Source organism: Pleurodeles waltl, chromosome 4_1, assembly GCF_031143425.1.
Source record: "Pleurodeles waltl isolate 20211129_DDA chromosome 4_1, aPleWal1.hap1.20221129, whole genome shotgun sequence".
Lineage (NCBI taxonomy): Eukaryota > Metazoa > Chordata > Amphibia > Caudata > Salamandridae > Pleurodeles > Pleurodeles waltl.
In genome coordinates, this window is record NC_090442.1 from 607463156 (window position 1) to 607489536 (window position 26381).

The 26381-nt window shown below is 40.9% G+C and overlaps 1 protein-coding gene across 1 annotated transcript in view; it reads right to left on the reverse strand.

Annotated features, from left to right (window-relative positions):
• Positions 1–26381, reverse strand: part of UTP20 (UTP20 small subunit processome component) — a 966235-nt gene that overhangs the window by 584170 nt on the left and 355684 nt on the right. The gene's annotated exons all lie outside the window — the stretch shown is intronic.

Below are 26381 nucleotides of genomic sequence, written 5' to 3' on the forward strand. Positions count from 1 at the left end.
GGGTGTCAGATCCTTGAATGAGTAGGGGGCAGTATTAGAATTTGAATTTTTCTAAGAGACAGAAACCGTTTCCAGATCAGAATGACTGACTGTTTTGTCCGCAGTGACTGGCTCTCTAATTTTCTCTATCTTTTCACAGAAAATAATTGATAGAATATTACAAAATGTCTGAGAATGAAGGGCCATATTCCCAAATTTTAGATAAAAATACATAGGGATAGCTGGAGATATGTAGAGACAGAAAGTAATAGAGAAAGGGTCAAAGCCAGATATAGAGACAGATGCATATAGTAACAAAGTGACAGTTACACAGAGAAAGACAGAGACATACTCACAAGGCACCTGATAGGGTCAGAGAAAGATAGAGACAACTACATATAGAGACAGATAGAGAAGGAGAAGGATAGAGGCAGCGACTGTAAGAGAGAGACAAATAGATAACGACTGAAAATGGGAGAGACAGACAGATATACAGAGAAACCTACAGGAAGAAACTTCTATAGAGATAGTAATTAATCGCGACAGATTGGTAGAGCACCAGACATAAGCATATACAGATGTAAGCAGAGTTTGATACAGATAAAGACAGACGGATAGAGGCAGATAAAGTGAAATAGCGACAAACAGAGAAAGACTAAGAGAGGATATAGTGAGATGGTGACAGTGAGAAACAGCAACAGAAAGAGATAGATACATTCTGAGACAGAGACAGATAGAAATGGACACAAGCTCAGACAGAGAAATATAGATAGTGAGACAGTAACAGACAGAAAAAGTAAGACGGAGAGAAATAGTGAAGGAGACAGCTAAAGATAGAGGCAGATAAAAATCAATAGGAACAGAAAGAGATGTAGCTAGAGATGCAGACAGAGCTGGAAACATACAGACAGATATATGTTTAGACAGGTAAGACATACAGACAGGCAGAGACAGATAAGCACATAGAAATAGATAAAGGCAGATAGAGTTGAATAGACACAGATATACAGAGGCAGAGACTGACAGAGACCAGCAGATAGAGAAGAAAATAGTAGAAAGATAGCAACAGATAGAGAAAGAGGCAGAAACATACAAACAAAGATTTAGAGACAAGCGCAGATAGAAAAAGTAATAGAGATAAAAATAAACGTAGACTACTAGAGATAAAAGAAAACAGAGTTAAAGACAGTCTGACAGAGGTAGGCAAATTGAAACATCTGAAGATTCAGAAAGATAGAGATGAAAACAGATATAAATAGAGTCAGAGACAGATTGAAATAGAGACAGAGAAAGATAGAGACAGCTAAGAACAGACAGACACCAATATATAGAGACAGATCAAAAGTGACAGAAAGAGGCAAATGGAGATATAGATAGAGACAGAGACAGATAGGCATAGGGAAAGACCGAGAAAGATCAACAAACACAGATAGATGGAGATAGAAAGACAAACCAACATAGAGATGAATATATAAAGATAAAGACAGTGAGAGGTAAGAACAGATAGCGGAAGGGACTTGTGGATATGGACTGAGATAGGGATAGACAGACATTGGAATCGTTACATAATTTGTTTGGTTGTAGTTGGGATCATGATTCTACTTCGGGTTTGCATATGAGTAACGGCTAGAGTTAAATGTAGACAGAGACACAAAAAGATAATTTGAAAACCGGGTACAAGAGACAAGAAATAGTTGAACGCAGGCCTAACTACCAAATTCTACTTAAAATGACAAATAAGAACTCCGACACAGAAAGTGGGCTGAGTTCACAGAGACAGCCAGCATCAAATGCAGCAAATGGTACAGGTTAATGATCACAAAAGCCACTGCAAACCACTACGAAACTGAATATGTGATGGCATGCCAGCCAGATATCTTCTGGGATGATAAACTCTATGCCAAGAAAGGGATTGCAAGAACAGTGGCCAATTGTTACCTCACATGAAGATGGAGAACAACACACTGAGGACTGGTTTACCAACCTTAACATTAAAAGAGTGATTAACTGACAGCCAATCACAAAACCAAAAACCCTAATATGATTCCACCTGAATGTTTCCATCCCTTAGTAAAATGAAGGATTCCAGTCTACCGGACAATATTTAAATCATTTACCAAAATGCATGTATTTCCAACTACTTGGAAACAAAGTGGAGTTGTACCAATCTACAATAACGAGGAAAAATGTCATCAAAGTGCATACCATCCAATCACTTTTGCGTTACAAAATATACACTAAAGGTATCCTTTGTAGGGCGAATTCAAGAAAAGGCCTACCACACTTTACCAGGTACTGGCACTGCTCAACCTAGTAGAAATCTGCAGTACTAAAAAGGAGTGCCACTGTATCTGGTCTTCATTGACTAGGGTGGAGCACTTGGCGAAAAGGCAGGATTGCCTTATTTCCAACTGGGATCATCAGTCTGTCAAGCTCCCAAGAGAAACCAGCAAAACATATAAAAGTAAGTGATGGACGAGTGTAACTGCTTTGAAATGCTCTACTAATATCAGTGTTTTAACCATAGCATTGTACTGTCAGGACAGCCAAAAAGTTTGCATTGTGCTGTCTCTGAATGGCTCCTCAAAGTGTGTTTTTTGACATTTGGATTCTGAAAAAAGGTGTCAAAAGCATTAGTTAAAAACCTGAAAATAAAAGAGAGACATAGCGCCATAAAGATACATATAGAGATTGACAGAAAGAGATAGAGGCGCTTGGCTAGCGACAACTAGAGACATATGTAGAAACAGATAGAGGTATATAAAGAAAGACATACGGAGACCGGCCAATAGGGAGAGGTACATGGAGATACACAGAACCAACCACAGACATATGTAGATAGGGCCAGACTGGCCCACTGGACAATTAGGCTGGTCCAACAGATCAGTTCGTGGGTCTGTTTTATGGCCAGGTGGGCCAGTTTTTATTGTTGATTTTCCTGATATTAATATTCACATAGTCTGAAGCAAACACAGATGTATGTAGTCCCCCATACCTTGCAAAATACCCATAATACGCATCTTTACAAGTTCAAAATTAGCCCAGTATGCAAATTTAGGCCCCTTTTTCGGTTATCTGGTGCGCACTTTTATTTTGACGCTGGGCTGAGTTTGGTTTCAGCCCGACCCTGTTTAAAGAGAGAGATGAAGGAATATAACACAGACGGGGGCTGGCAGACAGGGACAGGTAGATAGAGACCGATGCAAAGACAGACCGAGGCACACACATTGAAAGTGACAGAGAAAGGGAGAGACAGATAGAGAAACTAAAACATACAGCAGCTTACAAAGCAAGTCGAGGTAAGGTGCACATTTAAAGAGGATTTCTTTTTTTTTTTTTTTTAATTACTGGGAAAGAACAGAGCACTTTAGGCTCGATCTAATAAAACAAAAACTCGCGAACCCCATGATTTGCAAAATAACGGGTTTTTAAGGCCAAAGTGTTATATGCAATATATTAAACTCATTGTGCAAGTAGCAAAAGTATTTCTGACTCGCAAAAAAGGTTGTGTGATTCTTCCTGAACGGAAACTGGGAGTGGCCATGAACAAGACGACCCCTCCTAATTGCTAAAATTATCAATGGTATAAAATCGCATTTGATGTTGTAAATCACTGATCACTTCTCAAAGGAGGTGGGTAACTGATTTGGAAACAGGAAAGTATCCCCTTTCCCTTTCTGAACTATATCACGCAACCTATACTCCAACTCTTTCCCAAACTCAAAAGATTGTTTTCAGAGCGGAACTGGTTCCTTTAACCCCTTCGTTGCCAGGCCTTTCCCCATCAGGTGCCATGCGTTTTTTTTTAGCTATTTGGGGCAGTTCGCACTTAGGCCCTCGTAACTTTTTGTCCACATAAGCTACCCACACAAAATTTGCATCCTTTTTTCCCCAACATCCTAGGGTTTCTACAGGTACCCAAAGTTTTTGGGTTCCCCTGAAGGTGACTAAGAAATTAGCCAAAATGCAGCAATTTATTATTTTTGTTTTTGCTTTTTAAAGGGGAAAAAGGGATGCAGGAGAAGGCTTGTGGTTTTTTTTTCTCTGAAAATGGCTTCAACAAAGGGTTTGCGGTGCTAAAATCGCCATCTTCCCAGCTTTCAGGAACAGGCAGACTTGAATCAGAAAACCCAATTTTTCAACACAATTTTGGCATTTTACTGGGACATACCCCATTTTTACGATTTTTTAATGCTTTCTGCCTCCTTCCAGTTAGTGACAGAAATGGGTATGAAACCAATGCTGGATCCTGGAAAGCTAAACATTTCTGAAAAGTAGACAAAATTCAGAATTCATAAATGGGGTCATTTGTGTAGATCCTACACGGGTTTCCTACGGAAAATAACAGCTAAAATAAAAAAATATTGAAATTGAGGTGAAAAACCAGTCCTTTTTCTCCACGTTTTACTCTGAAAGGTTTTCCTGCGATGTCAGATTTTTTTTAAAGCAATATACAGTTACGGCTGCTGGACTCTTCTGGCTGCGGAGATATATAAGGCTTGTAGGTTCATCAAGAACCCTAGGTACCCAGAGCCAATAAATGAGCTGCACCTTGCAATGAGTTTTCATTCTTTACGGGTATACAGCAATTCATTTGCTGAAATATAAAGAGTGAAAAATAGGTATCAAGAAAACCTTTGTATTTCCAAAATGGGCACAAGATAAGGTGTTGAGAAGCAGTGGTTATCTGCAGATCTCTGAGTTCCGGGATGCCCACACTAGCATGTGAATTACAGGCCATTTCTCAAATAGACATCGTTTTTTACACACTTTCTTACATTTGGAAGGAACAAATGTAGAGAAAGACAGGGTAATAACAGTTGTTTTGCTATTCCGTGTTCCACCAAGTCTCCCGATAAAAACTGTACCTCACTTGCATGGGTAAGCCTAATGCTCGCGGCAGGAAACGCAACATGGACACATCACATTTTTACACTGAAATCTGAAGTGTTTTTTGCAAAGTGCTTAGCTGTAGGTTTTGGCCTCTAGCTCAGCCGGCACCTAGGGAAACCTACCAAACCTACATGTTTTTGAAAACTAGACACCTAGGGGAATCCAAGATGGGGTGACTTGTGGGGCTCTCACCAGGTTCTGTTACCCAGAATACTTTGCAAACCTCAAAAGTTGGCAAAAAACACTTTTTCCTCTCATTTCAGTGACTGAAAGTTCTGGAATCTGAGAGGAGCCACAAATTTCCTTCCACCAAGCGTTCCCCCAAGTCTCCCAATAAAAATGGTACCTCACTTGTGTGGGTAGGCCTAGTGCTCGTGACAGGAAACGCCCCAAAACACTCATGAGCCTGGTAAGGATAACATTAAGGATCTAGGCCGGAGCAGGTGCCATCCTGGGTGGGATCATTCTTTTAAGGCATTTCTTGAAGTTTGTGATAAAAGGGATTTTGAAAAGTTAAGGCATTTCTTGAAGTTTGTGATAAAAGGGATTTTGAAAAGTTAAGATTGACAACTTGTGGTATCTTGGTGGAATGTTTGGAGGAGTGGGTATCAATTCTAGGCAATGGCCATTGCGGATAATTGATAATACCCAGTTGTCTGTGGTGATATTTGGCCAATGAGAGGGGAACTGCTGTAGTCTTCCCCCAAAAGGAGATGTGTGGAGTGGCAGGGAGGGAAGGAAGTCACTGTTTAGGTTATGTTTGTTTGTTTGTTTGTTTATTTATTTAGAGGTTTGGAATTTACCTCTATTCCTGAAGTATTGACCTCTATAGGATCCTCTAAAACCACCTCGTTGATACTGGGTTTGTTGTGGTTGCTTTGTTTGGGAGGTGGAAGCCTCTGAGGATTGTGGTATAAAATCTCCTTGAAACTGTGGCCTGCGAAATGAACCTCTATATGGGGTGGTGGTTAAAGCACCCATTGCTTTTGCAGTATCTGAGTCCTTCCTCAGTTTTTCGATAGTAGTGTCCACTTCTGGGCCAAAGAGGTGCTTTTTATCAAAAGGCATGTTAAGTACAGCCTGTTGAATTTCTGGCTTAAAAATCAGAGGAGCGCATTTATGCATGTCTTCTGAGTGTGATGGCAGTGTTTACGCTCCTTGCAGGTGTATCAGCAGCATCAAGGGCAGATCTTATCTGATTATTGCTAATCACTTGCCCCTCTTCTACTACTTGCTGTGCCCTCTTCTGGTGCTCTTTTGGGAGATGCTGTATAATATCCTGAATTTCATCCCAATGGGCCCCATCATACCGGGCTAGAAATGCCTGAGAATCTGCAATTCTCCACTGATTTGCTGCCTTTGTAGCAACTCTTTTCCCTGCTGCGTCAAATTTTCAGCTCTCCTTATCAGGAGGTGGTGCATCTCCCGAAGACTGGCTATTTGCCCTCTTTCTTGCTGCACTGACTACCACTGAGTCTGGAGGGACCTGGTAAGTAATGTAATCTTGGTCAGAGGGTGCAGGCTTATACTTTTTATTGATTCTAGGTATAATAATCATAGATTTTACATGCTCGCTAAAAATTTGGTCCGCATGTTTAACCATGCCTGGTAACATTGGGAGACAGTGGTACATGGAATGTGTAGAAGATAGTGTTTTAAATAAGAAATCTTCTTCCAATGGCTCTGAATGCATGGTTACCCCATGATAAACTGCTGCCCTGAATATGCCTTGGTTGTATGCAGTGGTATCTTCTAGTGAAGAAGGTTTTGATGGGTAAGTTTCTGGGTCATTACCTGGGATGGGATTAGGGTCATAAAGATCCCATGGGTCTGTTGTATCTCATTGTGAATATAACAAATGTGTTGGGGAAGGCATTGGTGGTGGGCTGTTGTGAGGTGAGACAGATAATTGTGGAGAATGAGGAGAAGTATGAAAAGGTAGTGGCTTCTCATTTTGTTTTTGCACCTTTGCTGGTGGCTGTACAGAGTCCAGTTCCTCTTGGAAAGCCAGCTTTCTTTTTGTTTTTAAAGGAGGTGCAGTGACAATTCTTCCTATCTCTTTATGGATGTGTATTCTGGATTGTCTCTCATCCATGATTTGTAAAATCGTCTCAATGTCGGGCTCTTCCTCAGAGGTTTTATGGGATTCTCTAAATTTTACTTGTTCCTCTGTATATGTGGATTTTTTCGGCTCCGAAGTTTGTTGTTTTTTTGGTCCCGAAAAGGTAGTGGAAGGTCTTGGCTCCAAAGCCGATAGACGCATTTTCGGCTCCGAAGAATGGGCTTCTTTTTTTTACTCGAGTCCGAAACGGGGCCTTTAACGGATTTACTCGACTCCGAAGTAGATGGAGGAGTGGCCTTTTTCGGCGTCGATCCCGAAGGACGGTCGCCAACAGTCTTTTTTCAGGTTGAACCATAGCCTTCCGGCAGTGGTGTACCCAAGTGTAGGAAGTTGGCTCTGTAAATACTATTTCTAAGTAAGAAATAGTGTGAACAGAGTCCAAGGGTTCCCCTTATAGGTAAGATAGTGGCAAAAGAAGATTCTAATGCTCTATAATGTGGTAGTGTGGTCGAGCAGTAGGCTTATCAGAGGGTAGTGTTAAGCATTTGTTGTACACACAGGGCAATAAATGAGGGACACACACTCAAAGACTTCCTCCAGGCCAACAGGTTTTTATATTGAAAAATATATTTTCTTAGTTTATTTTAAGAACCACAGGTTCAAGATTTACAGTAAACACTTTAAATGTAGGGTACTTCACTTAGATACTTTAGGAACTTTGAATGGAAACAATATCATGTACAGTCTTTGTAAAAATGGCAAAATGCTACTTTCAAAGTGGATACTTAGGGCAAAAATCAACAGTTCCTGGGGAGGTAAGTAAAGGTTAGATTAGGAGGTAAGTAAAACACTTACAAGTCTCAGTTCTGGGGCATAGGCAGCCCACTGTTGGGGGTTCAAGGCAACCCCAAAGTTACCACACCAGCAGCTCAGGGCCGGTCAGGTGCAGAGGTCAAAGAGGTGCCCAAAACACAGAGGCGCCTATGGAGAACAGGGGTGCTCTTGTTCCAGTCTGCCAGCAGGTAAGTACCTGCGTCCTGGGGGGGGCAGACCAGGGGGGGGGTTTGTACAGTACTGGGGGGGACACAAGAAGGCACCCAAAACACACCCTCAGCGGCACAGGGGTGGCCGGGTGCAGTGTGCAAAGCAGGCGTCGGGTTTCAGGTAGGAAACAATAGAGGGACCCGGGGGTCACTCTAGCGGTGCAGGCAGGCACAGGGGGGGCTTCTCGGGACAGCCACCACCTGGGCTAGGCAGAGGGTCGCCTGGGGGTCACTCCTGCGTTGAAGTTCGGTTCCCTCAGGTCCTGGGGGCTGCGGGTGCAGTGTTGGTTCCAGGCGTCGGGTACCTTGTTACAGGCAGTCGCGGTCACGGGGAGCCTCTGGATTCTCTCTGCAGGTGTCGCTGTGTGGGATCAGGGGGTCATCTCTGGTTCCTTACTGGCTCGTAGTTGCCGAGGAGTCCTCCCTGAGGTGTTTGTTCTCTGGATCTTGAGCCGGGGCGTCGGGTGCAGAGTGTGAAGTCTCACACTTCCGGCGGGAAACGTGCAGTCTTTGGAAGTTGCTTCTTTGTTGCAAAGAAGTAGCTGGTTTTGAACAGGACTGCTGTTCACTGGAGTTTCTTGGTCCTTTAGTCCATGGCATTCCTCTGAGGCTTCAGAGGTCACTGGTCCCTGTCGGATGTGTCGCTGGAGCAGGTTTTCGAAGTTGGAGACAGGCCGGTAGGGCTGGGGCCAAAGCAGTTGTAGTCTTCCTCCTTCTCTGCAGGCTTGTAGGTCAGCAGTCCTTCTTGTTTCTTCAGGTTGCAGGAATCCGATTTCCTGGGATCTGTGGAGCCCCTAAATACTGAATTTAGGGGTGTGTTTAGGTCTGGGAGGGCAGTAGCCAATGGCTACTGTCCTGGAGGGGGGCTACACCCTCTTTGTGCCTCCTCCCTGTGGGGAGGTGGGCACATCCCTAATCCTATTGGGGGAATCCTCCAAACTCAAGATGGAGGATTTCTCAAGGCAGGGGCCACCTCAGCTCAAGACTCCATAGGGGCTGTCCTGACTGGTGGGTGACTTCTCCTTGTTTTTCTCATTATCTCCTCCAGCCTTGCCGCCAAAAGTGGGGGCATTGGCCGTAGGGGCGGGCATCTCCACTAGCTTGGATGTCCTGGGGCGCTGTCACAAAAGGGGTGAGCCTTTGAGGCTCACCGCCAGGTGTTACAGTTCCTGCAGGGGGAGGTGAGAAGCACCTCCACCCAGTACAAGCTTTGTTCCTGGCCACAGAGTGACAAAGGCACTCTCCCCATGTGGCCAGCAACATGTCTGGTGTGTGGCAGGCTGGCAGGAACGTGTCAGCCTTCACTAGAAGTCGGGTAGGTATTCAGGGGGCATCTCTAAGATGCCCTCTGGGTGTATGTTACAATAAATTGCACATTGGCATCAGTGGACATTTATTGTGCTGAGAAGTTTGATACCAAAGTTTTCAGTGTAGCCATTATGGAACCGTGGAGTTTGTGTTTGACAAACTCCCAGACCATATACTCTTATGGCTACCCTGCACTTACAATGTCTAAGGTTTTGCTTAGACACTGTAGGGGCATAGTGCTCATGCACATGTGCCCTCACCTGTGGTATAGTACACCCTGCCTTAGGCTGTAAGGCCTGCTAGAGGGGTGACTTACCTATGCCACAGGCAGTGTGAGGTTGGCATGGCACTCTGAAGGGAGTGCCATGTCGACTTAGTCATTATTTCCCCACCAACACACACAAGCTGAGAGGCAGTGTGCATGTGCTGAGTGAGGGGTCCCCAGGGTGGCATAGGACATGCTGCACCCCTTGGAGACATTCCCTGGCATCAGGGCCCTTGGTACCAGGGGCACAAGTTACAAGGGACTTAACTGAGTGCCAGGGTTGTGCCAATTGTGGAGACAAAGGTACAGCTTAGGGAAAGAACACTGGTGCTGGGGCCTGGTTAGCAGGGTCCCAGCACACTTTCAAATCATAACTTAGCATCAGCAAAGGCAGAAAGTTAGGGGGTAACCATGCCAAGGAGGCATTTCCTTACACAAGGCCTTTTAATGTCTTTTGTGCAGGGGTGTAGGGTCAGACGTACTCACATACTGTCCAGCTGTGATGGGTCTGTCGTCATCAGACTCTTATTCGGAATCTGTGTCTCGGATGGAGACTGCTGACTGCGCCTGCTCTTCTTCAGCGACGTCGAGATGTTCACTGCTTTTCGAGGCCATTTCGAGTCTTCTAGCTCTCCGACCTGTGAGGGTCTTCTTTGATCGAAATGATCGACAGGCCTCACAATCTTCCTCCCAATGGTCTGGAGAAAGGCACAAATTACAAACCAAGTGCTGGTCTGTATAGGCGTACTTCGTGTGGCACCGAGAGCAGAATCAGAATGGAGTCCGATCCATAAGGCTTTTGACGCGGTAGGCCTGAATAGGCCCGAGTTGCGCGCACACGCCCTGAAAGGGCGAAAAAGAAGGTTCCGACGGTACTACGGTTCGATGCTAGATGTGAAAAACGGTTGAAACAATACAGACGAATAAGAAGGTTTTCTGAGGTTATCCGAATCGAAATCTTGGAGCGAGAGGAAACACGTCTGAACCCAACCGTGGAAAGAAAACAATCTAACAATGGAGTCGATGCCCATGCGCAATGGAACCAAGAGGAGGAGTCACTTGAACCCGTGACTCCGAAAAGACTTCTTCGAAGAAAAACAACTTGTAACACTCCGAGCCCAACACTAGATGTCGGAAGGGAAATGCATAGCATGTGTATCTGCAGCTACACATCCCATCGAACAAATATATATATATATATATATATATATATATATATATATGAAAGAAAAGATGTCCTGATCTGCGTGTTACGGCGCACTTAATTCTCCGGTGGTGCTGGTTTGAGGCAGGACAACCATATTTTCAAAAAACAAGATTCTCTTTCTGTTTTAGCAAGAGAAAACCGCACTCTGTCGTTGTGCCAAAAATACCTTAACTTTTAATACATTAGTGAGATCATAAACAAACAAACAGGAATCCCCTGACGCGTTTCGGTCTCACCAGACCTTGTTCACAGGTGTTTCCTGTGTGCTAATTTCGGCGCTTAAAATAAAGTACTCCAAAGTAACAGAAAAAATACTCAAGTTACACCACTTATCAAGAGTTACTCCATAACATCACTAAATATATATACTTTAACAAAGAAAAATTAAACGTTTTTCTATATACATATTTACCAAATTGTAACAGTGTTTTGACTACAATCCAAGGTGTTTTTCACTGAGTTCACTGAGTTATTTGTACACCTATAAGAGTTGTCATAGCTCATAAGATGTTGCCATTCATTTATTTTATGTCATTTCCACCAATTGATAAGATGCTTTCTTTCCCGTTGTCATTTGTCAGATAGACATACAATTTTGGTGCTATCAATATAAATTGACTGAAGGAATAATACCCAAACATTAATTTTCTTCCATGAGAGGTGCAGGATTTAGCGAGGGCCTTGTTTAAAAGAAACTTTGGGGATTGTGCTATTGTAGGTAACATGCAATACATGAATATGAATCCAATGTGAATATAAATTAAAAACTAATGAGGGCCCCTATATTTTGTTAACACACCTCAGAAATTGATTTGAAGTCTCCATTAGTCGCTGAAACAAGATTTTATGACATATATTTAAAAATAATTTGATTTAATGAAATGCTATAAACTACATATACCAGAATGCAATGTGGAACTCAGTGAAAAACACCTTGGATTGTAGTCAAAACACTGTTACAATTTGGTAAATATGTATATAGAAAAACGTTTAATTTTTCTTTGTTAAAGTATATATATTTAGTGATGTTATGGAGTAACTCTTGATAAGTGGTGTAACTTGAGTATTTTTTCTGTTACTTTGGAGTACTTTATTTTAAGCGCCGAAATTAGCACACAGGAAACACCTGTGAACAAGGTCTGGTGAGACCGAAACGCGTCAGGGGATTCCTGTTTGTTTGTTTATGATCTCACTAATGTATTAAAAGTTAAGGTATTTTTGGCACAACAACAGAGTGCGGTTTTCTCTTGCTAAAACAGAAAGAGAATCTTGTTTTATATATATATATATATATATATATATATATATATATACAATACAACAAACTTCCACTGGAAGGACGCACACTCAGGAATTCACAAAAAAAGTGAGTTTATTAACACAACACAACGCGTTTCAGCTGTCAAGCAGCCTTGATCACGTATATAATTCCACCAGTGTACACTTAGTTAAATACCCCCTAGATGTAGACATAAAAATAGGACTACCTGTTGTAATAACTTTCAAAAGTAAAAAACAAACATAAAAATAGAAATAGGACTACCTGTTGTATTACCTTACAAGAGTAAGAATAAAGAATATGTACAATTGAAAGCAACAAATCTATAAGGAATTACAAAATACAATTCATTCACAATAATAGATAAATAAATAACTGGGTTAATACTATTCCATATATTCAAGAACATAATACTTCTTATAAATATCCAATTTCAGGATTGTATTATCATAAACACCCAATTAAACATGATAAAATTTGTTGACTGGTTGTATTATAAAATATATAAAAATGTATAATTATAAAACCTTAATGCCAATTATACTCATTCATTTAATGAATTAAATATTCTTTATAACAAATATAAATATGCAAAAAAGTTCAATAATATATAGATATATAAATATATAAATACAGAAACATACCTGTGACCAGTCTTTCAATTATAAAATTCAAATTATTAAAATTTAAATTTTAAATTTTAAGAATTGTAATTGTAAATTTAATTTCTCTTATTTGAAACATCAAAATTCATTTAGTCACTATATTTCCTATATTTTATCATATACTTTCAAAATTTATGTTCTAATATCCATGTATTTTCACCTAAAACAAATGTGAGACTCAATCCCCTCAAAATCTATACAACAGCACCAAATCCTACACAATTTGTAAGTATCCGGTACCCTTGACGCCCCAAGAGACAACGGACAATTGTGTATTCTGGACTCAGGAATCCATCCGGACTCCTCAATTCTGAAAAAAATATATAAAAATAACTTTATTAAAACCACACAATAGCTTTAAGACACCAGTACTCAATACCATAGAGCAATATTGTCTAATACATCAAAATTTAATATTCGAGATTTCATGACTATTATCATCTGCCCCATACTATAATCATCCAAATAAGTGGGTATTGAGTTCCTCACTCATATTCAATCCTCCTGGTGTCTTAGTTTCTAAATCAACAATAAATTTGGATTCTTTAATGCGTAAAGCCAACTCTCTGTTGCCTCCTCTATGATGTAGAGGTACATGTTCAATGCCAAAATACGATAGTAGAGTGGCATCTGAGTTATGATAATCCTGAAAGTGTCTTGCTACCGGATAGTGGGGGTCTCTGGTTGTGACAGCTCGCATATGTTCAAGAATGCGTTTCTTTACTGCATGTTTAGTACTTCCCACATACCACAAGTGACACGGACATTCAAGTACATAGACAGTAAAAGGAGTACTACATGTTAAAAACTGCTTAATGGGTCTAATATTTCCTCGTTTTTTAGTGGGATACTCTTTCCTTGCCACACTGTTACGACAAGCTTTGCAGTGACCACAAGGAAAAAAGCCCTGTAGATTATGCTCCTTAACCTGGGAAGATGGAGAAATATCATTAGATCGCAACATATCATGGAGATTACGACCTCTTCTGTATGTAATCGAGGGCCATCTCTGAATCTCTTTACCTATAACAAGATCACTCTTCAAAATATTCCAATGTTTTGAGACAATCTTTTTAATCTGTGTAGTGTCCTCATTAAAGGTTAAAATTAGTCGAGTATCTTCATTAGTCTCTTTTTCTATTATAGTCGTATTATCAAAAAGGGTCTGAATTCTCTCCACCTTTTAAATTTTTTCTATAGCCTTTTTGGTTACCCAATCCGGGTAACCCCTTTGTTTGAATCTTCTAACCATTTCTTCCTGTTCTCGTTCAAACAACTCATCTGTGTTACTTATTCTTTTAGCCCTCAATAATTCTCCATATGGAATACTCCATTTCAATTTATCTGGATGTCCACTAGTGGCATGCAGTAGACTATTTCCTGCTGTCTTTTTACGAAAGAGTTCAGTATGGATCATTCTGTCTTTAATCCCAATTTTTGTATCTAAAAATTCTATAGACACTTTGCTAATATTGTATGTTAATCTAATATTAAGTTCATTTTCATTAAGTTTCTTAATAAACTTTATGGCCTCCTTCTCAGATCCTTTCCAGATTATAAACAAATGATCAATATACTTGAGCCACAATATGGCTTGATTGATTTCAGGATATTTCTCTTCATCTTTAAAAATATCTTCTTCCCAAAGACCCAAGAATAAACAGGCAAAACTTGGAGCAAAGCAAGTTCCCATAGCAGTCCCAAGAACCTGTTTATATAGCTGACCATTAAATAAAAAGATATTATTGGTCAAACAGTAGGTTATCATTTCGATAATCATGTCTGTATGTGCTAGATATTGAAAATGTCACTTACCCAGTGTACATCTGTTCGTGGCATCAGTCGCTGTAGATTCGCATGTTTTGCATAGCTCGCCATCTGGTGTTGGGCCGGAGTGTTACAAGTTGTTTTTCTTCGAAGAAGTCTTTCGAGTCACAGGACCGAGTGACTCCTCCTTTTGTCTCCATTGCGCATGGGCGTCGACTCCATCTTCGATTGTTTTTCCCCGCAGAGGGTGAGGTAGGAGTTGAATTGTAGTAATAGTGCCCATGCAATGGAGTGACTAAGTATGTACCTATTTAAGGTTGAGATGATACATATACAAATAGTTGAAGGTAACTTCCAAACTGCTAAAGGCTCCCGGGGAGGCGGGTGGGCACATGCGAATCTACAGCTACTGATGCCACGAACAGATGTACACTGGGTAAGTGACATTTTCAGTTCGATGGCATCTGTTGCTGCAGATACGCATGTTTTGCATAGACTAGTAAGCAGTTATCTCCCCAAAAGCGGTGGCTCAGCCTGTAGGAGTGGAAGTAGTTTGAAATAATGTTCTTAATACGGCTTGACCTACTGTGGCTTGTTGTGCGGATAACACGTCTACACAGTAGTGCTTGGTGAATGTGTGAGGCGTAGACCATGTGGCTGCCTTACATATTTCTTGCATTGGGATGTTTCCTAGAAAGGCCATGGTAGCACCTTTCTTTCTGGTTGAGTGTGCCCTTGGTGTAATGGGCAGCTGTCGTTTAGCTTTAAGGTAGCAGATTTGGATGCATTTAACTATCCATCTGGCTATACCTTGTTTTGATATTGGGTTTCCTGCATGAGGTTTTTGAAATGCAATAAATAGTTGTTTAGTCTTTCTGATGTTCTTTGTTCTGTCAATGTAATACATTAATGCTCTTTTGACATCTAATGTATGTAGTGCCCTTTCAGCTACGGTATCTGGTTGTGGAAAGAACACTGGAAGTTCCACTGTTTGATTTAGATGGAACGGTGAAATAACCTTTGGCAAAAATTTAGGATTAGTCCTTAGGACGACCTTATTCTTGTGTAGTTGTATAAAAGGTTCTTGTATTGTAAACGCCTGAATCTCGCTTACTCTTCTTAGGGAAGTAATGGCGATGAGAAATGCAACCTTCCAGGTTAGGAACTGTATTTCGCAGGAGTGCATGGGTTCAAAAGGTGGACCCATAAGTCTAGTTAGGACAACATTTAGGTTCCATGAAGGAACAGGTGGTGTTCTTGGTGGTATAATTCTCCTAAGGCCCTCCATGAATGCTTTAATGACTGGTATCTTATATAGGGAAGTTGAATAGGTAGTCTGCAGGTATGCAGATATTGCTGCAAGGTGTATTTTAATGGAAGAGAAAGCCAGGTTAGATTTTTGTAAGTGAAGCAAGTAACCCACTACATGTTCTGGAGTTGTGTGTAATGGTTGTATTTGATTAATATGGCAGTAGCAAACAAACCTCTTCCATTTACTTGCATAGCAGTGCCTGGTGGATGGCCTTCTGGCTTGCTTTATGACTTCCATACATTCTTGGGTAAGTTGTAAGTGCCCGAATTCTAGGATTTCAGGAGCCAGATTGCTAGATTCAGCGATGCTGGATCTGGGTGTCTGATCTTTTGGTTGTGTTGTGTCAACAGATCTGGCCTGTTGGGCAATTTGATGTGGGGTACTACTGATAGGTCTAGCAGCGTTGTGTACCAAGGTTGCCTTGCCCAAGTTGGTGCTATTAATATGAGTTTGAGTTTGTTTTGACTGAGTTTGTTTACCAGGTAAGGAAGGAGAGGGAGAGGAGGAAAAGCGTAAGCAAATATCCCTGACCAGTTCATCCATAGGGCATTGCCTTGGGACTGTTTGTGTGGGTATCTGGATGCGAAGTTTTGGCATTTTGCGTTCTCCTTCGTCGCAAACAAGTCTATTTGAGGTGTTCCCCAGAGTTTGAAATAGGTGTTCAGAATTTGGGGGTGAATTTCCCATTCGTGGACCTGTTGGTGATCTTGAGAGAGCTTGTCTGCGAGTTGATTTTGGATCCCTGGTATAAATTGTGCTATTAGGCGAATTTGGTTGTGAATTGCCCAACGCCAAATTTTTTGTGCTAGCAGGCTTAACTGCGTGGAGTGCGTCCCCCCTTGCTTGTTTAGATAATACATTGTTGTCATGTTGTCTGTCTTGACGAGAATGTATTTGTGAACTATTATTGGTTGGAAAGCTTTTAGTGCTTGAAAAACTGCTAGAAGTTCTAGGTGATTTATATGCAGTTTTGTTTGATGTACGTTCCATTGTCCTTGTATGCTGTGTTGATCGAGGTGTGCTCCCCACCCTGTCATGGAAGCATCTGTTGTTATTACGTATTGTGGCACTGGGTCTTGGAAAGGCCGCCGCCCTTTGTTTAAATTTATGATGTTCCACCACAGAAGCGAGAGGTAAGTTTGGCGGTCTATTAACACCAGATCTAGAAGATGACCCTGTGCTTGAGACCACTGTGATGCTAGGCACTGTTGTAAGGGCCTCATGTGCAGTCTTGCGTTTGGGACAAGGCTATGCATGAAGACATCATGCCTAGGAGTTGTAATATCATCTTTGCTTGTATCTTTTGTGTTGGATACATGCGTTGTATGATGGTGTTGAAATTTTGAATTCTTTGGGGACTTGGAGTGGCTACTCCTTTTGTTGTGTCTATTATGGCTCCTAGGTATTGTTGTACCTTGCACGGCAGAATGTTGGATTTCGTGAAGTTGACGGTGAACCCTAGTTTGAAGAGGGTTTGTATGATCTGATTTGTGTGATTTGAGCACTCTATTAACGAATGGGCCTTGATTAGCCAGTCGTCTAGATATGGGAACACATGTATTTGCTGCCTTCTGATGTGTGCAGCGACTACCACTAGACATTTGGTAAAGACTCTTGGTGCGGTTGTTAATCCGAAAGGCAGTACCTTGAATTGGTAATGTATTCCTTTGAATACAAACCTTAGGTATTTCCTGTGCGATGGGTGTATTGGTATATGGAAATACGCGTCCTTGAGGTCTAAAGTTGTCATGTAGTCGTGTAGTTTTAGCAATGGTAATACTTCTTGTAGTGTGACCATGTGAAAGTGGTCTGATTTGATGAATGTGTTCACTATTCTGAGGTCTAGGATTGGTCTCAGCGTTTTGACCTTCTTTGGTATCAGAAAGTACAGTGAGTAAACTCCTGTGTTTATTTGTGTGTTTGGCACTAATTTGATTGCATTCTTTTGCAATAGTGCCTGCACTTCTATCTCCAGGAGATTGGAATGATGTTTTGTCAAATTTTGTGCTTTTGGTGGTATGTTTGGAGGGAATTGTAGAAATTCTATGCAATAACCATGTTGGATAATTGCTAGAACCCAAGTGTCTGTAGTGATTTCCTCCCATGCTTTGTAATAATGACTTATTCTTCCCCCCACTGGTGTTGTGTGGAGGGGGTGAGTGACATGTGAGTCACTGCTTAGTAGTAGGGGTTTTGGGGCTTTGAAATTTTCCTCTATTCCTAGGGAATTGCCCTCCTCTATATTGTCCCCGAAAACCTCCTCTGTACTGTCCCTGGTAACTGGACGGTGTTGCCTGTGAGGTGCTGGCTTGTGTGCTCTGACCCCGAAACCCCCCTCTAAAGGGTGTTTTACGGAATGTGCTGTAATTCCCTCTGCTCTGCGGGGAGTAGAGTGCGCCCATGGCTTTAGCAGTGTCCGTGTCTTTTTTGAGTTTCTCAATCGCTGTGTCCACTTCTGGACCGAACAGTTCTTTTTCGTTAAAAGGCATATTGAGAACTGCTTGCTGAATCTCTGGTTTAAATCCAGACGTTCGGAGCCATGCATGCCTTCTGATAGTTACAGATGTATTAATTGTCCGTGCAGCTGTATCTGCAGCGTCCATGGAGGAGCGGATTTGGTTGTTGGAAATGGTCTGTCCCTCCTCAACCACTTGTTTTGCCCTATTTTGTAGGTCCTTGGGCAGATGGTCAATGAGATGTTGCATCTCATCCCAATGGGCTCTGTCATAGCGCGCAAGTAGTGCCTGGGAGTTAGCGATGCGCCACTGGTTTGCAGCTTGTGCTGCGACTCTCTTACCAGCTGCATCGAACTTGCGGCTTTCTTTATCTGGGGGTGGTGCATCTCCAGATGTGTGGGAGTTGGCCCTTTTCCTAGCTGCTCCTACAACGACAGAGTCTGGTGGCAGCTGTGTAGTGATGAAAACCGGGTCTGTAGGAGGCGCCTTATACTTTTTTTCCACTCTTGGTGTGATTGCCCTACTTTTGACCGGCTCCTTAAAGATTTCTTTTGCGTGCCGGAGCATACCAGGGAGCATAGGCAGGCTTTGGTAGGAGCTGTGGGTGGAGGAGAGTGTGTTGAATAAAAAGTCATCCTCGACCTGTTCTGAGTGGAGGCTTACATTGTGAAATTGTGCTGCTCTAGCCACCACTTGAGAATACGCAGTGCTGTCCTCTGGTGGAGATGGCTTCGTAGGGTATGCCTCCGGACTGTTATCTGACACTGGGGCGTCGTATAAGTCCCATGCGTCTTGATCTTGGTCACCCTGGCTCATGGTGGTGTGAGCTGGGGAATGTGATGGAGTTTGTGCTGGTGAGACGTTAATCACAGATGGAGGAGAGGGTGGTGGGGTAACTTTTTTCACCACTTTTGTTTGTGGTGTTTGTTCAGTTTGGAACTCCAATCTTCTCTTTCTTCTAATAGGGGGAAGGGTGCTTATTTTTCCTGTCCCCTGCTGTATGAAAATACGCTTTTGCGTATGGTCTACATCAGTTGAGTGTAGCTCTTCCTCAAACCTATGCTTTTGCATTTGGGAGGTTAGCGAGTGCTCTTCTGTATAAGAGCCTGAAACTGGGTCGGTTGCAGTTTGTTTTGGCACCGAAACCCTGTCTGCATCTTTTTTCGGCTCCGAGGTGGCTTTTTTCTTTTTCGGGGCCGAAACCTCTCGGCGTCGATCTTCTTCGGTGCCGCTGTCTCGGCGTCGAGCCGTATCTACACCGGCATCTCGGTGTCGATGCTTGTCTCCAGCACTTTCTCGGTCCCGAGAAGGCTGCGTGCCGGTGTCTCGACCGGAGTCGGACGATCTCGGCACTGTTTGGGCCTTTTTCGGTGCCGACGGTCGGTCACCGAATTTATGGGTCGAGCCATGGCCTGGTGGCAGTGGCGTCCCCTGGGCCTTGTAAATCTTCTTCTGAGTGGTTTTCGACGTCTTACTCACGGTTTGTGTATCGTCGAATCCTTCGGAGTCCGATTCTTGGATCGAAAAGGTTCCCTCCTCTTCTTGTTCCTCGAACTCCCGGTGGGCTGTCGGCGCGGACGCCATCTGAAGTCTTCTGGCTCGACGGTCTCGGAGTGTTTTTCGGGACCGGAACGCACGACAGGCCTCGCAGGTGTCTTCACTGTGCTCAGGTGACAGGCACAGGTTGCAGACCAAGTGTTGGTCTGTATAGGGGTATTTATTGTGGCATTTGGGACAGAAACGGAACGGGGTCTGTTCCATCGGCGTTCTTCTGCACGCGGTCGGGCCGACCAGGCCCCGACGGGGGATCGAAAAAATTACCCCGAAGGGCACCGGAGCTCTTCGATCTTAGACGCGGTGTTGAATCTAACTAAGCCGATCCCGAACGCAACAATACCGACGAAAATCTTCCGAAATTAGCTATCTTTCCGTTCCGAAACTCGGAGCGACAGGAACAAGTCCTAACCCGATGGCGGAAAAAAAACAATCGAAGATGGAGTCGACGCCCATGCGCAATGGAGACAAAAGGAGGAGTCACTCGGTCCCGTGACTTGAAAGAATTCTTCGAAGAAAAACAACTTGTAACACTCCGGCCCAACACCAGATGGCGAGCTATGCAAAACATGCGTATCTACATCTAGGGGGTATTTAACTAAGTGTACACTGGTGGAATTATACACGTGATCAAGGCTGCTTGACAGCCGAAACGCGTTGTGTTGTGTTAATAAACTCACTTTTTTTGTGAATTCCTGAGTGTGCGTCCTTCCAGTGGAAGTTTGTTGTATTGTTTATATTTTTAACCGGAGTGCTCTGCCGGTTTATGACGCACCACCCCTCTGGGGCCTTTAGGAGCCTGGCAGTGAGCACTTTTGGCAGTTCATGTAATTGTTTGGGGCTCCGCTTGGCCGGCCGGTTACCTGGCGAAGATCATTTATTTCTATTATTTTTTATGATGCATACAAGCATTTGTTAGTATTCGAAGGATTTCGTTGAGTCCTGGATTTTTGGCGGTGTGGATTGTAGCGATTTTTCTAACATTCGGCGAGTTGACTTTACCGATTTTTCATTGGTGCCGCGCCGCTTTTGAAGCACGTACAACCCAGCTGCACCCGGAGTTGGCCATCCTTGATGGTGCGAGCACAGCGGAGCGTCTTTGATTATGACGTTCCACTAAACAACAGCACATTCTGCTGGCGGCTGATCGGCAAGACTCTGCTTACACTTCATCTTAACGCTTGAGCTGCCTTCAAATGGAAAATCGAGAGGAATAACTTCGTGACCGGGGTGACGGCAAGTAGAATCTTCTGCCGCCGTGTTGCCATTCATACTATTGCAATTATAACGGGAGGCTTAATTAACAACGTTTTTTTTGTGAACGGTTTGTTTGAATGGATTTATTTGATGGTCACGGACTAATGTGAAATGGTGTTCCGATTTTCTACTCTATACTCTTCCTGACTAGGCGTGTTTGAAGCCGGTGAACCCTGATAGCTATGAGATGTTAAAGGGCTGTTATTGAGAGACCTCTATGTGCGCGACGATTGTTTTTTGTTTACCGGGCATCCGCATTTTTGTGGAATTGTCCTCTAAAAAAAAGCCCAGTATTGGAAATCTAACATCAGAAGCGTATTTTGGAAATACAAATAAATCATTTTTTCAGTTGTGAATATTTGAATCTGTACATGCTGATATCCGGAGTTACAACTAAAGCTCACATATCGTGAGTTTTTTTCTTTTTTTTCTTTTTGCAAAATTGCTGTGATTTTTGAAAAATGCTGTAATTTCAAAGGCTTTTGAATTACATTATTGTGGCATCTAATATAATAAGATATTTTTGGTCTTTTGCACTTGCAAAAGCTATTTGAACTTTGTAGTAGTGAGGTTCCGGCAAGGGGAACTGGTATTTTTCCAGGGGTTTTTCACATTTTTGAGAGTGTTTATATTTCACAGTAGAGACGTATAGTTCCTTTTAATTTTTAAATATTGAAGTCAACAATATGGATGATGATATTGATAATGAAAGAAAAATGGCTGCTCAGGTACTATTTGCGAAAACTGCCATAAGAGGTAACCACTTGGGATGGATTTGGGCTGCAACAATGATTTGAATACATCTTTACATAAGTTGGAAAAACTGTGCAAACAAGAAATGTCTAAATGGTGGGAAGCCACGTCCCTACAGAATTATATTGATCAAAATATGGTCCCAAGAGGACTAAGAATTTTTTTACACCAGTGTATGAGTCTCCGAATCCTGAAATGTTAAAAGAATGGGCGGATAATTCTGCAATCAGTTCTAAACATATGTTAGAAATTTTGGTTAAATATGCTTGGCGTGACCGCGAGATCCTGTTATCAGATATTAAAAAAATAAAAGAGGATTTTGCTAGCAGGTCTGAAAAAGAAAAAGAAATTATTTCTCGTTTTCTAGAAACCATGAAGGTTAAACTGAAGAAATATGAAGACGATATAAAAATTAAAAAACAACAAAAACTCCATAGAGATATTGGAGATTATGAAAGCGGAAGGATCCTAACTTTCAGCAGAAAATATGATCATCTGTATAAATCTGGCCCCAATACTCTCATGCCTATGGTTCAGCCCTCAACCTCTGAAAGTGAACTTGAAAGTGCACAAGAGATTGATTCTTTAAGTTCAACGGATAGTGAAATGTCTAGTGTCGAAGTTACCAACAAGCCGGCTACTTTTTTTGACGAATATCGCCTGCTGCGTCGTGGCAGGCAAGTACCATACAAACAGAAAGGAGAGGGACAAAATCACAGGGGCAGACCAACAGGACGAAGAGGAAGACGAGCCGGAGTCAGAAGAGGAGAGAGAGAATTCGAAACCGCACCAAGAAAAGACCAAAATTTGGAGCAATTGGTAAAAACAACAAGTGGCTCCAACACAGTGACTTAATGGATACAGAAACGGTGAATAAGACGATTATTAATTTATCAGACCATATTTTAACTGAGGATGATAAAAGAACATAAAGTTTGGGTCTTTCTTTTTGTCCAATTACGCGTTTTAATTATACTGAAACTCGTATTGACTTGTTTAAGTTCATTAGAAAATTGAAATTAAAAAAATGGTTCAAAATGAAAGGTAATACTGATAACAGTTCAGAATCTCTTAAGAGTATTGATGATAATGAACATGTTTTAGCTATTAGTGATGTGGATACCCTGTTAACCCTGCATGAGTTAGAACAGGACCATACAGTAAGGGGCTATGAGAAAAATTTATATCAGAGTCTGGATGAATTGGGTATTGTATATGATTGAGTAGTCCCTTCTGGTTTTAAACCTAAATCAACATTTTTTCCAAATATGAATCATGACAATATTGACACTTTTTATGATATGATAGTTCGTGATCTGATACATTTTCGACATCGAACATGGTTCAGATCAAGAAGTAATAACAATATGACATTTAACCAGAGGGAAACTATCAGATTATTGGCAGAAGATGGTGATACTATTATCTGTCCAGCAGATAAAGGAGGTAATATAGTACTTTGGAAGAGGCAAAAATATATTGATGAGGTTATGCGCCAACTGAGTAATACACAATTTTATAAAGTTGTGACTAAAGATGTAAATGCTAGTAGCATTACTGGGATATGGCATCTCCTAACAGAGTGGAAGGATAAAGGCCTACTAGTATGGGAAGAATTCTGTTTTTTGAAAAAGGATTTTCCAAAGTTACCTATATTTTATATTCTCCCTAAAATCCATAAGGACAGGATCAATCCCCCTGGGAGACCAATAGTATCCTCTTGTGGTAATGCACTAGAAAATGTATCCAAATATGTGGATTTTTTCCTAAGAGATTTTGTCATGAATTTACCTTCGTATGTACAAGACACCAAGGATTTTTTAGGTAAATTGGAGGGCATCATTTGGGAAGAAGATTTTTTACTCATATCTCTAGACGTCAATTCTCTATATACCATCATTGACCATGAGAAGGGTATACAAGCATGCAGACATTTTTTACATACTAGATCCCTAAAATATCTAGCACATACAGACATGATTATCGAAATGATAACCTACTGTTTGACCAATAATATCTTTTTATTTAATGGTCAGCTATATAAACAGGTTCTTGGGACTGCTATGGGAACTTGCTTTGCTCCAAGTTTTGCCTGTTTATTCTTGGGTCTTTGGGAAGAAGATATTTTTAAAGATGAAGAGAAATATCCTGAAATCAATCAAGCCATATTGTGGCTCAGGTATATTGATGATTTGTTTATAATCTGGAAAGGATCTGAGAAGGAGGCCATAAAGTTTATTAAGAAACTTAATGAAAATGAACTTAATATTAGATTAACGTACAATATTAGCAAAGTGTCTATAGAATTTTTAGATACAAAAATTGAGATTAAAGACAGAATGATCCATACTGAACTCTTTCGTAAAAAGACAGCAGGAAATAGTCTACTGCATGCCACTAGTGGACATCCAGATAAATTGAAATGGAGTATTCCATATGGAGAATTATTGAGGGCTAAAAGAATAAGTAACACAGATGAGTTGTTTGAACGAGAACAGGAAGAAATGGTTAGAAGATTCAAACAAAGGGGTTACCCGGATTGGGTAACCAAAAAGGCTATAGAAAAAATTTAAAAGGTGGAGAGAATTCAGACCCTTTTTGATAATACGACTATAATAGAAAAAGAGACTAATGAAGATACTCGACTAATTTTAACCTTTAATGAGGACACTACACAGATTAAAAAGATTGTCTCAAAACATTGGAATATTTTGAAGAGTGATCCTGTTATAGGTAAAGAGATTCAGAGATGGCCCTCGATTACATACAGAAGAGGTCGTAATCTCCATGATATGTTGCGATCTAATGATATTTCTCCATCTTCCCAGGTTAAGGAGCATAACCTACAGGGCTTTTTTCCTTGTGGTCACTGCAAAGCTTGTCGTAACAGTGTGGCAAGGAAAGAGAATCCCACTAAAAAAACAGGAAATATTAGATCCATTAAGCAGTTTTTAACATGTAGTACTCCTTTTACTGTCTATGTACTTGAATGTCCGTGTCACTTGTGGTATGTGGGAAGTACTAAACATGCAGTAAAGAAACGCATTCTTGAACATATGCGAGCTGTCACAACCACTATCCGGTAGCAAGACACTTTCAGGATTATCATAACTCAGATGCCACTCTACTATCGTATTTTGGCATTGAACATGTACCTCTACATCATAGAGGAGGCAACAGAGAGTTGGCTTTACGCATTAAAGAATCCAAATTTATTGTTGATTTAGAAACTAAGACACCAGGAGGATTGAATATGAGTGAGGAACTCAATACCCACTTATTTGGATGATTATAGTATGGGGAGATGATAATAGTCATGAAATCTCGAATATTAAATTTTGATGTATTAGACAATATTGCTCTATGGTATTGAGTACTGGTGTCTTAAAGCTATTGTGTGGTTTTAATAAAGTTATTTTTATATATTTTTTTCAGAATTGAGGAGTCCGGATGGATTCCTGAGTCCAGAATACACAATTGTCCGTTGTCTCTTGGGGCGTCAAGGGTACCGGATACTTACAAATTGTGTAGGATTTGGTGCTGTTGTATAGATTTTGAGGGGATTGAGTCTCACAGTTGTTTTAGGTGAAAATACATGGATATTAGAACATAAATTTTGAAAGTATATGATAAAATATAGGAAATATAGTGACTAAATGAATTTTGATGTTTCAAATAAGAGAAATTAAATTTACAATTACAATTCTTAAAATTTAAATTTTAATAATTTGAATTTTATAATTGAAAGACTGGTCACAGGTATGTTTCTGTATTTATATATTTATATATCTATATATTATTGAACTTTTTTGCATATTTATATTTGTTATAAAGAATATTTAATTCATTAAATGAATGAGTATAATTGGCATTAAGGTTTTATAATTATACATTTTTATATATTTTATAATACAACCAGTCAACAAATTTTATCATGTTTAATTGGGTGTTTATGATAATACAATCCTGAAATTGGATATTTATAAGAAGTATTATGTTCTTGAATATATGGAATAGTATTAACCCAGTTATTTATTTATCTATTATTGTGAATGAATTGTACTTTGTAATTCCTTATAGATTTGTTGCTTTCAATTGTACATATTCTTTATTCTTACTCTTGTAAGGTAATACAACAGGTAGTCCTATTTCTATTTTTATGTTTGTTTTTTACTTTTGAAAGTTATTAAAACAGGTAGTCCTATTTTTATGTCTACATCTAGGGGGTATTTAACTAAGTGTACACTGGTGGAATTATACACGTGATCAAGGCTGCTTGACAGCCGAAACGCGTTGTGTTGTGTTAATAAACTCACTTTTTTTGTGAATTCCTGAGTGTGCGTCCTTCCAGTGGAAGTTTGTTGTATTGTTTATATTTTTAACCGGAGTCCTCTGCCGGTTTATGACGCACCACCCCTCTGGGGCCTTTAGGAGCCTGGCAGTGAGCACTTTTGGCAGTTCACACACACACACACACACACACACACACACACACACACACACACACACACACCTAACCTTTGCAGTTAAAAAAGAAAATAGTGCAAACAAATTAACAACCAACATTAATTACTCAATTTA